A 15,219-nucleotide genomic window follows, 5' to 3' on the forward strand; every position below is an offset into this window, starting at 1 on the left:
AAACATAAAACTTTTCCTCGTGGATAATCATAATTTTCAGAAAATTTTTAAAAATTTTTAAAAATTTACTTATAGTTATTCATCTTTTTTCAATATTTTACAAAAATAAAACAAAACAGAAAAAAAAATGTGAATCTTAAGGGTGCGTTTGGTTTGCCCCATTTTCATTTTCATTTTTTGAAAACGTGCGTTTTTCATTTTTCAAAAAATAAGGGTGTGTTTGGTACGCGTGTTTTCCATTTTCATTTTCTGGAAAACGCGCGTTTTCTGAAAAATGATGTTTGGTTTGCGTTTTTCGTGCTTGTTTTCTAAAAAAATAGCTAGCGTTTTCTAGAAAAACAGAAAATGACAAAAAGTCGTTTTCTGTTTTTTAGAAAACATGCGTTTTCCAGAAAATGAAAATGAAAATGGAAAACGCGCGTACCAAACGCTTGTTTTTCGTTTTCTTAGAAAATGCTCTCTCATTTTCTTAAAAATGAATGTGGAAAACGCAAACCAAACGCGTTTTCCATTTTCTCAGAAAATGAAAACAGAAAACAGCGTGAAAAACACAAACCAAACGCCTCTTTGGGTGTGTTTTGTTTACGATGTTCCATTTTCATTTTCTGAAAATATTAAGGGTGCGTTTGGTTTACACCGTTTTCATTTTCATTTTCTGAAAAATGCACGTTTTCTAGAAAACAGAAAACGACTTTTTGTCATTCTCTGTTTTTCTAGAAAACGATAGCCAATTTTTTAGAAAACGCGCGCGAAAAATGCAAACCAAATACCGTTTTTCAGAAAACGCGCGTTTTCCAGAAAATGAAAATGGAAAACACGCATACCAATTATTTTTTTAGAAAATGGACATGAAAAATGTAAATCAAATACCATTTTTCTGAACGTATTTTTCAAAAATGAAAATAAAAAACATGCAAACCAAACGCACTCTCTTCTCTCATATTGAAAACAGATTTTCTTTTATCATTATAAAATCATCCACTTAAAATATATATTCAATTTAAATTTTAAAAAAATTATAAAAAATCTTTTAAAAAATTTATAAGATTACTTCTTTTAATAACACTTATTATTTAATTATCGTATCTTATATTTGATATTAGAGTCATATTTTTTGATCTTCGACCTCCCTCGTCAATATAAAAGGGGGCATAAAGTGGAAATCTTTTCTTGTTACGCTTGCATTCCTAGGTTAGGATCTTACCTAAATACTAGAGGGGAGTGAAATAATACATCTTTTATTATTTTTTTTTCTATTAGAGTTATTATAAATAACGCTTACTAATTTTGTAAGATAATCACAATAAAAATAATATGAGTAGTAATATAAGAAAAATAAAGCAAGGAATCCAATTCGGTATAAAGCCTCGAGTCTCGCGACACTCCTCTTAGTGCTTCCCTAATAAGCTAGCAAGTGAACGAAGATGGATGTGTGCAACTAATGATTGAAGAGGTTGTCTTGACTGGGGATGACAATGGGTCAGATTTAAGTCAAATTTCATATCCTCCATTTCTATCCCTATTTATTATATTCATCTTCATCCTTATCCTCATCCTCATACCTTTTGGAGGATTGTATATCCATACCCTATCCAAATTTCTTATTACCACCTATAATTATTTTTTAAAAAAAAGAATTATTTTGATGAAGGTACGTATATTTACCAAATTCTTAATCAAACAATATGAAAAAAGATTAAACATAAAAAATTAAAAGATTAAATATAAAAAAATTAGCTATATATATATATAATTTAACCAGATATTTGGATTATGTATGAGTAGAATTCTACCAGATCATCTCCATACTCAAACAAGGTAAGTCAGGTACATCTCTTCCTCCTGATAAACTTTTTAAATTCATTAAATTATTAACAAAAGATTACTGCAAATTAGAAAATAAAAATAAAAATTTAAAAATAATACTAGCTAAATCTTGCCCTCTAGAAGATTTAGACAAATCAAAATTAGAAAATAAAAAATTAAAATTAGAAAATAATAATTTGAAAAATACAAATAGATAGTCTAAAAAATCATGCATGTTCAAATAAAATATATTTTAGAAAATACAACAATTTTAATTGGTATTTTCGATATCATAAGGGACAGATTAGAAATATTTCTAAGAAAAATGTCCTAAGAAATTCCTAGTCAATTCAGTAGGTTGGAACCTATATTGGGTTCCAAAGTCCTGTCTGACTTGGACTTGAACTAATTAGATTTAGAGCTTTTAGTAAGAAAATTAGACATTAAAATTTTTTTATAAGGCTTTGTCTAAGGAAGTGTTGTTGCTCCAATAACCAAAAAGGCCTAGTGTCTTGCCATGACCTGGAAGCTAAATTATTGAAAAAAAATGTTTAATTAACTTTCTGATAAAAACATTAAGGTGAAAATTTAATAATGCTTTAAAAAGTTGTTAAACATTTTTTAAAAAAAATTCAAATTTTTTTCTTAGAAATTTTCTTTATGCGTAAAACTTTTACTTAAAAGTTAAAAGTCTTTATGAAATTAGAAATTTATGCTTAAATCTTTACTTAGAAAATTTTTCAAAAATATTTTTTTTGCAAAATTTCTTAAGTCAGAATTTTTTTAAAAAAATTCTCTTACTTAAAGTTTTTTTTAACTTAAAACATTTTTGCTAAAAATTATTGCAAATTCTCTAACTTAGAATTTATTCAACTTAGAATCTTTGTTAGGAAAGTTAGAAATTTTTTTAACTCTTAGACTTTTTCGAAACCCCATTTTTTATGTGATCAAAGGGAGAGAAGGAAAAATATAAATCTAGGGGAAGGTAGACCAAAATTTAAATTTTCTATCTTTTTGTACTTTATTGCAAAATTAGTTAGTTTATTTTTTATGTCATTTTCCCTATCTTAACTTGGGTTGCTCACATCAAAAAGGGGGAGATTGTTGAAACCCCAAGGTTGTTTTGGTGTGATCAACAAGTTAAGTTAGGTCATGTGTGTTTTTAACCTTGTGTCTAAGTGTGTAGGAGCTTAGGAGCACAAGTAGTCGAGCGGAAGATGCAGCTAGCGAGAAGGACGGCAAGCGGTGCATCCGAGGGACGAGGCGCTGTGGAAGAGTACACCGACGGACGAGAAGGAAGCGTGCGGTGGTTCCGAGGGATGAGAAACCGGAGCGAAAGACTGCTCGAGGAGCAAGAGACGCAGCTAGCGAGAAGGTCAGCACGGGGTGCGACCAAGGGATGAAGACTGCGGATGAGTACACTGGCGGACGAGAAAGAAGCACACAGCGATTTCGAGGGACGAGAAGCCGGAGCGGAGCCTGCTCGAGAAGACCGGAAGTTGGGTTCGGGTGAGCCCTATTCCGGATGATAGAGATCACCCAAGCGAGCGGAAGACTCGGTTTGAGGAGAATGGAGCCGGAGCAGAAGACTCGGGCTGAAAAAAGTCAACGGGTTGACTTTCCTAACCGGGGTGCCCGTAACCGTCCGGGGCGCTCGGAACCCTTCCGAGCGCTCGGAGTTTACTTTTTGACCAGATCGCGTCAATCGTAATCTGAACGTTAGAGGATAAAATTTTATTCCCCCAGGGCCCCTGACCAAGGCTATAAATACATCCTTGGTCCAAAAGCTTTTCAACAACTCAAGCAATTCACTTCCAACACTTGTACACTCAGTTTCTAGTTAGCTTCTTTATTTATGCTCTTCATCGTTGTAAGAGGTTTCTCCACCTGAAGGAGTTTTTAGTGTGATCATCTTCCTTAGATTAACAACCTTCTCGGTTGTAACCAAGTCAAATCTGGTGCCTCTTCTTTTTGTTATTTTCTGCTTAGCTAATTTTATGGAAGTGTTAGTCTAAGAAAGTTCGAGAAAGGTTTTGCGTTTAATTTTTCAGGCTATTCAACCCCCCATTTAGCCGGTCATCGTGATCCAACAGTATGAACATCTGTTTTGAAATATTTTGAAATGAGAAACACTTTGGCCAAATGTTTGCATTTTATATTTATATATATGTCAATGCAGTTGTCCATTTAATTTATATTGTAGATAACATGGTGTGTGGTGCCACACAGAAGATCATGTTATCGGTTCCTTATAAATTATAAATAGTAGCTTACAACCAAGATAGATTGGGACAAACTATTGGAACGGTTATAGTGTAATTTGGTATGTACACCATGTGTGTATTGAGCAGGACCATTTGAGGTTGTTCGATTTATACTGACTACATAAAAGAACATAACCTCTGTTATTATGGATGTGCATCCTCTTAATCCCTATATAATAACAAGCATGTATACTTAGTATTTAATTCTTTAACTTATCAATGGGTGAGATTTATTCGTTAAATTAATAGGCCCGATGAGTTGGGAGGTAGTATTATTTATATGGTGTGTTGTTGATTATAGAAGGAATCTGTATCCTAATTATTTAGGTTGATGATGTCTATTTGAGGAGCTCATAAGGATTATCATGTAAACCCTGTAGGTGGACTTAGTCCGGCATGATAATTAAGTTGAGTGATACTACTCTTGGAATCATATGTTAATTAATTGGGTTGTCAGTAACTCAATTAATTAATGGGCATACGATATCTTAAACACAGAAAGATTAGCGCACTCATGATAAGAAGGAGCCTATATTATAATATGAGATTGGTGTGGTAATAATAACCCTTTAGTGGTATGTGTTATTATTGATGGATTTGGGTTGGGTGTTCGGGTCGAACACAGGAAGCTCAAGCCCATCAGGAGGCATAAACCAATTCCTCCTCTAGGTCCCTGTTGTACCTTCTATATAAAGCCTCGCATCCACCCATCCATAACTTGATTTGGTTTAACTTGGTTTAGGCCAGCGACAAAGTTATAGAAAGGGAGATTTTTTCTTAACAGAATTCTGTTATTTTTCTTTCTTTGTAACCGACGGCAAGCCTATAAAAAGGAGGAGGTGGTGGCTCCTAAAACCTAATTTTCTCTCTTCTCCTCCTTGTGGCTGGTGCCCCTCCCTTTCCTCCTCACCTAGGGTTGGCACCCCTCCCCTCCTCTTTGTTTAGGGTCGGCGCCCCTCCCCTTCTCCCTTGCTCAGAGCCGGCGACCCCTCTCCTTGCTAAGGTCGGCGGCCCCCTCCTTGCTAAGGTCGGCGCCCCCCTATTCTACTCCTTGGCGGGTGGCGACTTGGAGAAGAGGAAGAAGAAGAGAAGGTGCCTCATCCTAAGAGCTCCTTTTGTAGTCGGCGGTTTGGAAACCGAGAAGAGAAGGGGGGTGGTTTTATCTTGGTAGATCGTCGCCCACACGACGTCCAAGAAGAGGAGAGGAATATGATAGAAGATCAAGAGGTCTTTAGCTACGAAGAAAGGTACAACTAGTTCTTAATTCCGCTGCGTAATTAGTTAGTTTTCTTTGTATCATTTTTTGGAATACCAGTACAAGAGGCCAGCGATCTTGTACTTCGATCAAGGTGTACTTTGATAATTCAAGAACTTGCTTGATTGATCAAACACATGTCTGATCGAACATGCGTGTTGCTAGGAATAGTTCTGTACTTGTACAATTTTTGTACAGGGAAATTTAAACAGAATAGAATTCTAGCGCCTTCAAGTGGTATCAAAGTGAGTTTTCTGCCTCTGTGTGATTGATTTTGAGTTAAATTATGCACTGCTCATACATAAATTTAGGCCGGATAATAGTAGAATGTGCAAGAAAGATTAACTCTGTGATTGCAGACGTCCTAAGTCCAACTATTATGACTTTGTGTGTTTGTGTGTGATTTGAACCCTCGGACATGTCGAGGTTGTTGTGTATGCATGATTGTAATAATTAAATACAACCGATTACCGTATTATTATTATTATTTTTTACATTCTGTTTGATTTAAATTACATGTAAATTCCTTTGTGGAATATATGATCGGTAAATGTAAATTTTATTCCTTTTGTTGCAGCTTGTATCCTTGCTAAGTGTGGTGCCATTTTGAGGACCGGAGGTGCGGCGGAGAAGGAAGCAAGATAGACGCGACGACTTGATCCATTGGCGGCATATTGGAGGGCGACAATCCATTGGTGACATATTGGAGGACAACGTTGGATGAAGCCATAATAGTTGTAAATTTAATTTTCATATTTATTGCATTTATATGCTGTTTTATGTGCTATGATGTGTGATGTGTTGTGTGTGCATGTTAAAATTCTTCAATTTAAATAACTAAGTAGGAGAGAAATTATTTAAATAAATTCCACGATCTCTATTATTGGTTTGTAAGTGATGCATTCAAACTTGCACGTTAGCTTTAAGTGCCTTCCTCCATATCGGATGAGTTTGTTTGTGGATCACTAGATCAAACTTCCTCTATGGATGATTATAGGAAATTAGTTAGGTATATGTGATCTTCTCCATATGAAGGGGAACAATCCTAATTAATGGACTAAGTATCAAATAAATGTATATACTTAGGCGCATTAATAGTATCCTCCCCATCGGAGTCACTGCTATTATTTGTGTGACCGAAGATGAACCTACTATTAATTTTATTTGTCATAAAGTTAGATTGACAAGATAATAAAATTAATGGGTAAAACCTCCTCTTACAAATGTTTGAATTAGTATATGTCTACACTATCATGACATACGAAATTCACGGTGTTTTGAGGTGTTGGTGAATTTAAATTATATTGTTTGAAGAATCAATATTATTTTAAATTCTAAAGTTTTGACCAAATATTTTATTTTGTGATTTTTAGGATTTCAAAATGGCTTTCAATCCTCTTGCTGTTATTTTAAAAGAAAACAAACTTACTGGTCCAAATTATATTGATTGGAAATGAAACTTGGATATTGTCTTAACTGCTGAAGAATATAAGTTCGTACTTCTTGAGGTCTGTCCTAGTTTGCTTGATAAGGATTCTAGTGAAGAGGAGATAGAGAAACATAGGAAATGAGTCAAGATAGATGAGATGGCGCGGTGTTACATTTTAGCTTCTATGTCAAATGTACTGCAACATCAGCATCAGGCTCTACCCACTGCCTATGACATGATGCTCAATCTCAAGGAACTCTTCGGACACCAGAATTAGGCTGCCGAGCAGGAGGCCATGAGAAACTTAATGACGACCGTCATGACTGAGGGGACACCCATAAGAGATCATATCCTCAAGATGATGGCTCATTTGAATGAGATGGAAGTCCTTGGAGCTGAAATCGATGGGGAAACCTAGGTCGATATCATTCTCCAAACGCTGCCCAAGAGTTTTGAGCAGTTCTGCCTGAACTACAATATGAACAAAAGGGTTTATTCGTTGGCAGAACTTCTGACAGAACTCCAAGCGGCAGAAGGGCTATTTTGTCAAAGTTCTCAAGTTCATATTGCTGAAAATGTTTCTGCTTCTAAGACGAAAGGCGGAAAGAAGAAGAAGAAGAAACAAGTTGGTTCGGCAAAGAAAGTGATTCAACCTCTAGGGACTTGGCCGTAGGCAGGTGTGAAGAAGCCGAAAGGCAAGTGCTTCACATACAAGCAGTCTAGACATTGGAAGGTGGACTGCCCTTGCAGAAAGGAGAACAATAAAGGTATATCTTATTCATTAGTTGTTGAAACATGTTTAGTGATGTTATCTACCAGTACTTAGTGTGTAGATACGGGAGCCACTGATCATGTCTGCAATTCATTGCAGGGGTTCCAGGAAACCAAATGACTACATGAAGGGGAGATCACCGTCTACATAGGTAATGCTACGAGAGTGAGGGCTATTGCAGTGGGAGATGTTTATTTATCTTTTGATAGGAATAAAACTTTGATTTTGAAAAATTATCTTTACGTACCATGTTTAGAAAGAACTTGATTTTAGTTTCTAAATTATTTATGGATGGATATTCTATTTCTTTTGATGACAAAGTGGTTATCAAGAAAAATAGGGTGATTATATGTTCTGGTGCATTGGTTTGCAATTTGTATACTCTTAATCCAATAACTCCAACGATGCAATAAATGGAAATTAATAACACATCTTCTAATTCTAATAAGAGAAAGCAACCTTCGGTAATGAACCAAACATATCTTTGGCATATAGGGTTGGGTCATATTAACTTGAGTAGGATTCAAAGGTTAATAGTCGATGGACCTTTGGGTTCATTGGTAGTGGAAAACTTTTTGACCTGTGAGTCTTGCTTGGAAGGAAAAATGACCAAGAGACGTTTTAAGGCAAAGGGTATAGAGCCAAAGAAGTGTTGGAATTGGTTCTTTCTGATTTCTGTGGGCCTATGACTATCCAGGCAAGAGGTGGTTTTGAATATTTTGTCTCTTTCATAGACGACTATTCGAGATATTGGTACATTTACTTGATGCGCCGTAAGTCTGAGTGTTTTGATAAGTTCAAAGAGTACAACGCTGATGTGGAGAAACATCATGGTAAAAGTATCAAGACACTATGGTCTGATCGTGGTGGAGAGTACCTCTTAGGAGAGTTTAGGAGTTACTTATCAGAGACCGGGATTCAATCCCAATTGTCTGCACCTGGTACATCCCAATAGAATGGTGTGGCGGAATGAAGGAATATGACTCTTATGAAAATGGTTAGATCAATGATGAGTTATTCAGAATTACCAAATTCATTTTGGGGATATGCTCTCGAAACGACGGCGTACATTCTGAACTTGGTGTTGGTGCGGGAAACATCCGACGATTGAACCCAAGTTTTGATAATGACAAAGGATTCAAAGTTAAGTTGCTTTGTGATATAACAGTTTGAATGGGCTTGCAGGAAAGTCCTAAGTGTACTTAGGTAAAAGTCCTAGCTACAGTTAGTGTAACGCCCGAAAATTCTCAAAACAATTATTAGAAATATCCTAGTATTTTTCTGGAATTTTAGGATATTTTTATGGAATTTTTAGAGTAGCGGAAGTAGCAAAAATAAAGGGAGTCGTAAAATAGCCCACGCGGGAATTGAACCCGATACCTATTGGGTTCTATGACTTATAGTGAACCTTAGTAACCAGGTGAACCCAGCAGGGTCGTGCTGAAAGGAAAGGGAATCAATTATATTTATGTTAGAGTTGGGCGAATTAATTCCTTAATATAAATAGGGAAATAATTTAGTGAAGAGTTATTTTGATCGTAACTTTCCTTCACCATAACCCCACCGCCGCCCACCTCTCTTTTTCCCTCCCTCTCTCGGCGCACCAAACCAAGGGTTCTAGGAACACCTCCCGGCAACACAAAGGATACGAGGACGCTCCTCTCCGCGAGAAGAACGCATAGACGCGAGAAGATCGTCGAGAGGATCGTCTCCACCAGAAAACTAGCGACTAGATTCGTAAGAAAACTAGCGCACGAGGTAAGAAACCCTTCACCTGCAGTATAAGTAGCTCTCGTGTGATTGCATGCCTTAGTTTAGTAGTTTATGGATTTTTGGGCATATAGGGTGTGCAGCAGCATACACCAAGTGCTCGGTAGAATGTTTAGCACGGTCAAAATGCAATTTAGGCATTTTATTAGCTTAGACGAATGCCATAGAAGCATTTTTACAGCTTATATAGTCTTGCTACAGCTTTTATGCACTAGACGTCCAATGGGTGGGCTCCCACAGTCGCCTCTAGGTTCAGATAACCTAGTTCTGGGTTTAGACAACCTAGTAAAAGAAAGACAAGAATTATTAGCTTATGTTTAGTATTTTACTTTCTCAGTTGCACTGTACTGGATTAGATATCCATTGGGTTGGGCTCCCATAGTCGTCCCTAGGTTTAGATAACCTAGTAAACCCTACTAAATTCAGGATTTGCAAACCCGGGTCTAGTCAGGGATGCGCGCATAGCAAGTACAGTTGTCGGGCCCAAACAACAACTTGATTATTATTTTAATCTACTTATGAATATAGTCTTCAAACATCACAAAATAGTTATGTGAATCAGTACAGCTTTAGTATCAGTTTAGTATTAGCTTAGCTCAGCTTTTGTATCACTTTAGTTTCAATTGATACAACATGATAGATTATGATTAGCATTTATTGCCATGATCAGTTTCGATTTCCATGTGTTGTATGCCATGCCATGTTTAGCATATTCAGTATGTTCTTTTCAAATAACATGTTTTCAAAGCATAAATAGCATCGTATGCATGTTTTTGTGAGGTAGATGGTTTCCTACTAAGCTCTCAAACTTACAGATACTATTTTCCTTATACTGCAGATAAAGGTAAAAGGAAGATGGACTAGTGGAGGCTGGAGGTCAATGCAGTGATGAAGATGTGTGTGGATGGAACTTGGAACAAAGATCTTAGGGAGTTTAGCAAGTTTAATTATTAGAACTTTGTTATTTTAGTTTTTGTCGTTCAGTTTGCTTAAATGTTATGAATTAGTGGATTATGCACCCTGACATGCGTAGAATGCTAGATAATTGATGTTAGGAGGCATTTCATCTAGTTTGGAATTGGTATGAGTGATTTTGGCACGAAACAGTGCTGAAATCAGGCTTCTGGTGTGAAATCAGAAACCCCAATCGATCGGCCGATTGATTGGGGCTTCTCAATCGATCAACCGATCGATCAAGAAGTTCGCACCGCGAACAGTAGGCTCCTGGATCGATCAGCCGATCGATCCGGATGCCTTCTGTCGCGAACAGAAAGCCCTGGGATTGATCACTGGATCGATTGGCCAGTCTGGATCGATCATCCGATCGATCCAGAATATTGCCCGGAGCACAGTAGCGTGCTGAATCGATCACTGGATCGATCCAACCTAAGTTCCGTATACAGTAGCCACCTGGATCGATCAATGGATCGATCCGGCCATTCCAATCGATCCGTGGATCGATTGGGAGGCCTGATATCAGCAAGAAACTCTTAGTTAAGTTCCTTGACCATTGGGGGATGTAATATATGTCATGAATAGTTTAGATTACACCCCTTAACACATGTAGAACCAAGAAATGATAATAGTTTAGCAAAATTTTAATTAGTACAGCTTCCGCATCTAGATTTAATGATGGTCAAGGATGTAGCTTAGCACAGCATATTGTGACGGTCCGGCCTTACAGCTTAGTTAGTAGAAGGCGGGTCGTTACAGAGTGGTATTAGAGCAAAGTTCCATACTTCCTTCACACACATCAGCATTGAACCTGCAGCTTCCAAGTAAGAATACCTCTCACTTTGTTATGTTTATTGCTTTCCTGTTTGTAGATAACTAAAGTATGCTTATCTGTGATAGTAACTAACATGATAGTATTAGCTATGTAACCATGATGCTTTAGTTATGTATGTCCTCTCTTCCTTTAGAAATGGCAAGAGGGCGCCCAGCTAGAAGGGCACCAGCTACTGAGCCCCAGCACGAGGCAGGCAGTTCAGTGCCTCCCCCAGACCTTACAACATTAGTGGCTCAGTTGCAGCAGCAGTTAGCTGAACAGCAACAGGAGATAGCCACCTTAAAGGCTAATCAGCAGAATACTCCCACAGTCACCCCGGAACCAAACCTAGCAACGCCAGTAGTCTTAGAGGTTCCACCATCCGACCTGACACAGAGTGGCCCAGCAGCGAGGCAAGAAGAAGCCTATCCGATCCGGTGGCGAGAGTCAAGCGAGAACTTCTCGGCACCAGGTGAACCATGGGATGCTCAAGCCCGGTTCAAAACACTAGAAGCGATGGAGCTTACGGGTGGCGGGCATGAAAAGGTGAAGTCGCCTCCTTACGCACAGGGAGATGCACGTATGTGGTGGAAGAGAATTAGAGCGAAGCGCCCAGTGAACCAGATGACGTGGGCCGACTTCGAGAAAGAATTCTTCGAGGAGTTCTTTCACATGCAGGTCACAAACCGCCACTACGACGAGTTCACGGAGTTTCGTCAGGGCAACCTATCAGTTGAGGAAGCCGTGAAGAAATTCAACAGATTAGCTCGTCTATGCCCTGAACTAGTCAGCACAGAAAAAGAACGAGTCCGGTTAATGCTCAAGATGCTAAGGCCGGAAATAACAATGAACGTGGCGGGCGGCGTTCATAGGCCGCAAACCACCGAAGAACTAGTTAGCAGTGCTCTAACCACCGAGCACTACCAGAATAATATCAAGCGTAAGCAAGTCCTCTCGAGTCCAAAGGGCAAGGAGGCTTAGGTACTCGAAACAACAGGGCCACTCTTAGCGGAAGGAACTCCAGCAACAAGCGCCGTGGAGTTACAAAGGAGGACCGACTTGCAAATGGACTAGTTATCCCAAATGTTCTACTTGTGGGAAATTTCACCCAGGAGTTTGTCGCAAGGGCACACAAGAATGCTTTGAATGTGGACAGGAAGGGCATATGGCTAAGCAGTGCCCAAACAAGATTAGTCTTCCTCAACCCCGACCGATTCAGTACGGAGGCCAGCCAGCTCAGTTACATAAGATGCAGACCGCTTTAGATGGTCCACATATTAGCCAGGGCAGACTAGAAGCCCCTCCAGCTACGACCAATGCGAGGATCTACGCACTCACCAGAGAGGACGTAGCGAATGCCTCGACAGTTGTTACAGGTCAGATCATTATTTTACAACAAAGTACAACTGTCTTATTCGATACTGAAGCAACCCATTCCTATATATTCAGGATGTTTTTCGAAAAGTTAGGAATACCCTCAGAGGGACTCAGTAGTCAGTTTCTGACGACACTACCTTCGGGAGAAATTATGGCATCCACGCACTGGCTCAGAGCAGTGCCAGTTATTATAGCAGACAGAGAACTCTTTTGTGATCTGATAGTGCTAGACATGACTGATTACGATGTCATTTTTGGAATGGACTTCCTGATCAGGTACGGTGCCTCTATAGAGTGCCGTAAACAGAAAGTCATATTCCAACCTGAAACAGAAGTGCAGTTTGAATACGTCGGAGAACCCAAGAGAAAGGCCAAGAAGTCTCTCTCAGCTATGAAGGCACAGAGATTAATGGAGTCAGGATGTACGGGATTTTTAGCACACGTAGTCAGTACCAGTCAGGACAAGGACCAACAGTTAGCAGAGGTCCGAGTCGTATGTGACTACCCAGCAGTCTTCCCTGAAGAGTTACCAGGCTTAGCACCAGACAGGGAGATTGAATTCGAGATAGAGCTCATTCCCGGTTCCAATCCTATTTCCAAAGCACCCTACCGCATGGCTCCAGCAGAACTGAAGGAACTTCATGAGCAACTACAGGAGCTGCTTGACAAGGGCTTCATACGCCCTAGTCACTCACCATGGGGAGCACCTGTATTGTTTGTGAAGAAGAAGGACGAGAGCATGCGCCTGTGTATAGATTACCGGGCACTGAACCAAGTTACCATCAAGAACAGGTATCCTCTTCCCAGAATAGATGACCTGTTCGATCAGCTAAGGGGAGCAACAATGTTCTCTAAGATAGACCTCAGATCAGGTTATCATCAGGTGAAAGTTAAAGAAGGGGATATACCCAAGACAACATTCAGGACTAGATACGGACACTACGAGTTCGTAGTCATGCCTTTTGGTGTGACAAATGCTCCAGCTACTTTCATGGACCTCATGAACAGAGTATTCAGAGAATATTTAGATAAGTTCATTATCGTATTCATCGATGACATCCTTATCTATTCAGGAACTCAGGAAGAACACGCAGAGCACCTGAGAATAGTACTGCAGACCCTTCAGCAGAACCAGCTGTACGCCAAGTTCACGAAATGTGAATTTTGGTTAGATTAGGTGTCCTTCCTTGGTCATATCATCTCAAAGGATGGTATCATAGTAGACCCCAGTAAGATAGAAGTTGTGAGTAACTAGAAAAGACTCAAGAACACTAGTGAGATCAGAAGCTTTCTGGGATTAGCAGGTTATTACAGGAAGTTCGTAGAAGATTTCTCCAGGATAGCCTCCCCACTGACAGCTCTTACCAGGAAGAACAGAAGGTTTTAGTGGACTGAGGATTGTGAGAACAACTTTAGCGAGCTAAAGAGGAGATTGACCAGTGCACCTATTCTGTCAATACCAGAAAATACAGACAGCTTTGATATATATAGTGATGCCTCTAAGTTGGGACTAGGAGCAGTGCTGATGCAAAATGGCAAGGTGATCGCCTATGCCTCCAGACAACTCAAGGATTATGAGAGGAATTACCCTACTCATGACCTTGAGCTTGCAACAGTGGTGTTCGCTCTCAAGATTTGGAGACATTACTTGTATGGAGCTCAGTGCAGAGTGTATACAGATCATCAGAGTCTGAAGTACTTCTTCACTCAGAAGGATCTGAATATGCGACAGCACAGATGGCTAGAGCTGGTCAAAGATTACGACATAGACATCCTCTACCACCCAGGAAAAGCAAATAGGGTAGCAGACGCACTTAGCAGGAAGTCCAGTGCTGCCTTATTATCCCTAGCAGCCATGTCACCACCCCTACAGAAAGAGATCATAGATTTCAGTCTCGAACTCATAGTTGAACAGCTCTCTACTATGGCATTAGAGTCTACCTTGCTTGGTGACATCCAAACGGCTCAGGAGCAAGATCCTGAAATTCAGAGAATCAAGCAAGGATTAGCAGAATCAGAAAGTGGAGAATTCAGAGTGTCCGTTAGCGGGGTGTTGTGTTTTGGTGACAGGCTATGTGTTCCAAATCAGGAGGAACTACGAAGAAAGATTTTAGATGAGGCTCACAAGACTCCCTATGCGATGCATCCTGGCTCCACTAAAATGTATCAGGACTTGAAGAAACGTTTTTGGTGGCCTGGGATGAAGAGAGACATCGCTCGATATGTCAGCACCTGCCTAACCTGTCAGAGGGTTAAGGCAGAACATCAGAGACCAGGAGGAGTTTTACAGCCCATTCAGATTCCAGAGTGGAAGTGGGAAGACATTTCTATGGATTTCATAGTGGGATTACCCAGAACCACGAATGGTTTTTATACCATCTGGGTAATAGTCGACAGATTGACTAAATCAGCCCACTTCTTAGCTATCAGGATATCCTACTCCATGGGGCAGCTAGCTCAGTTGTATCTCAAGGAGATCGTCAGACTACATGGAGTCCCACGAACCATTATTTTAGACAGAGACAGTCGATTCACGTCACACTTCTGGGAGTGTGTACAGTTAACGTTGGGCACTAAGTTAAAATTTAGCACAGCTTTCCATCCTCAAACAGATGGCCAGACAGAGCGAGTAAATCAGGTACTCGAAGATATGCTCCGAGCATGTGCCCTAGACTTCAAGGGAAGTTGGTGTAAATATCTGAGTTTAGCAGAATTTGCATACAACAACATCTATCAGGCCACCATCGGCATGGCACCTTATGAGGCTCTCTATGGGCG

This window comes from Zingiber officinale, chromosome 4A, assembly GCF_018446385.1.
Source record: "Zingiber officinale cultivar Zhangliang chromosome 4A, Zo_v1.1, whole genome shotgun sequence".
NCBI classification, from domain to species: Eukaryota; Viridiplantae; Streptophyta; class Magnoliopsida; order Zingiberales; family Zingiberaceae; genus Zingiber; species Zingiber officinale.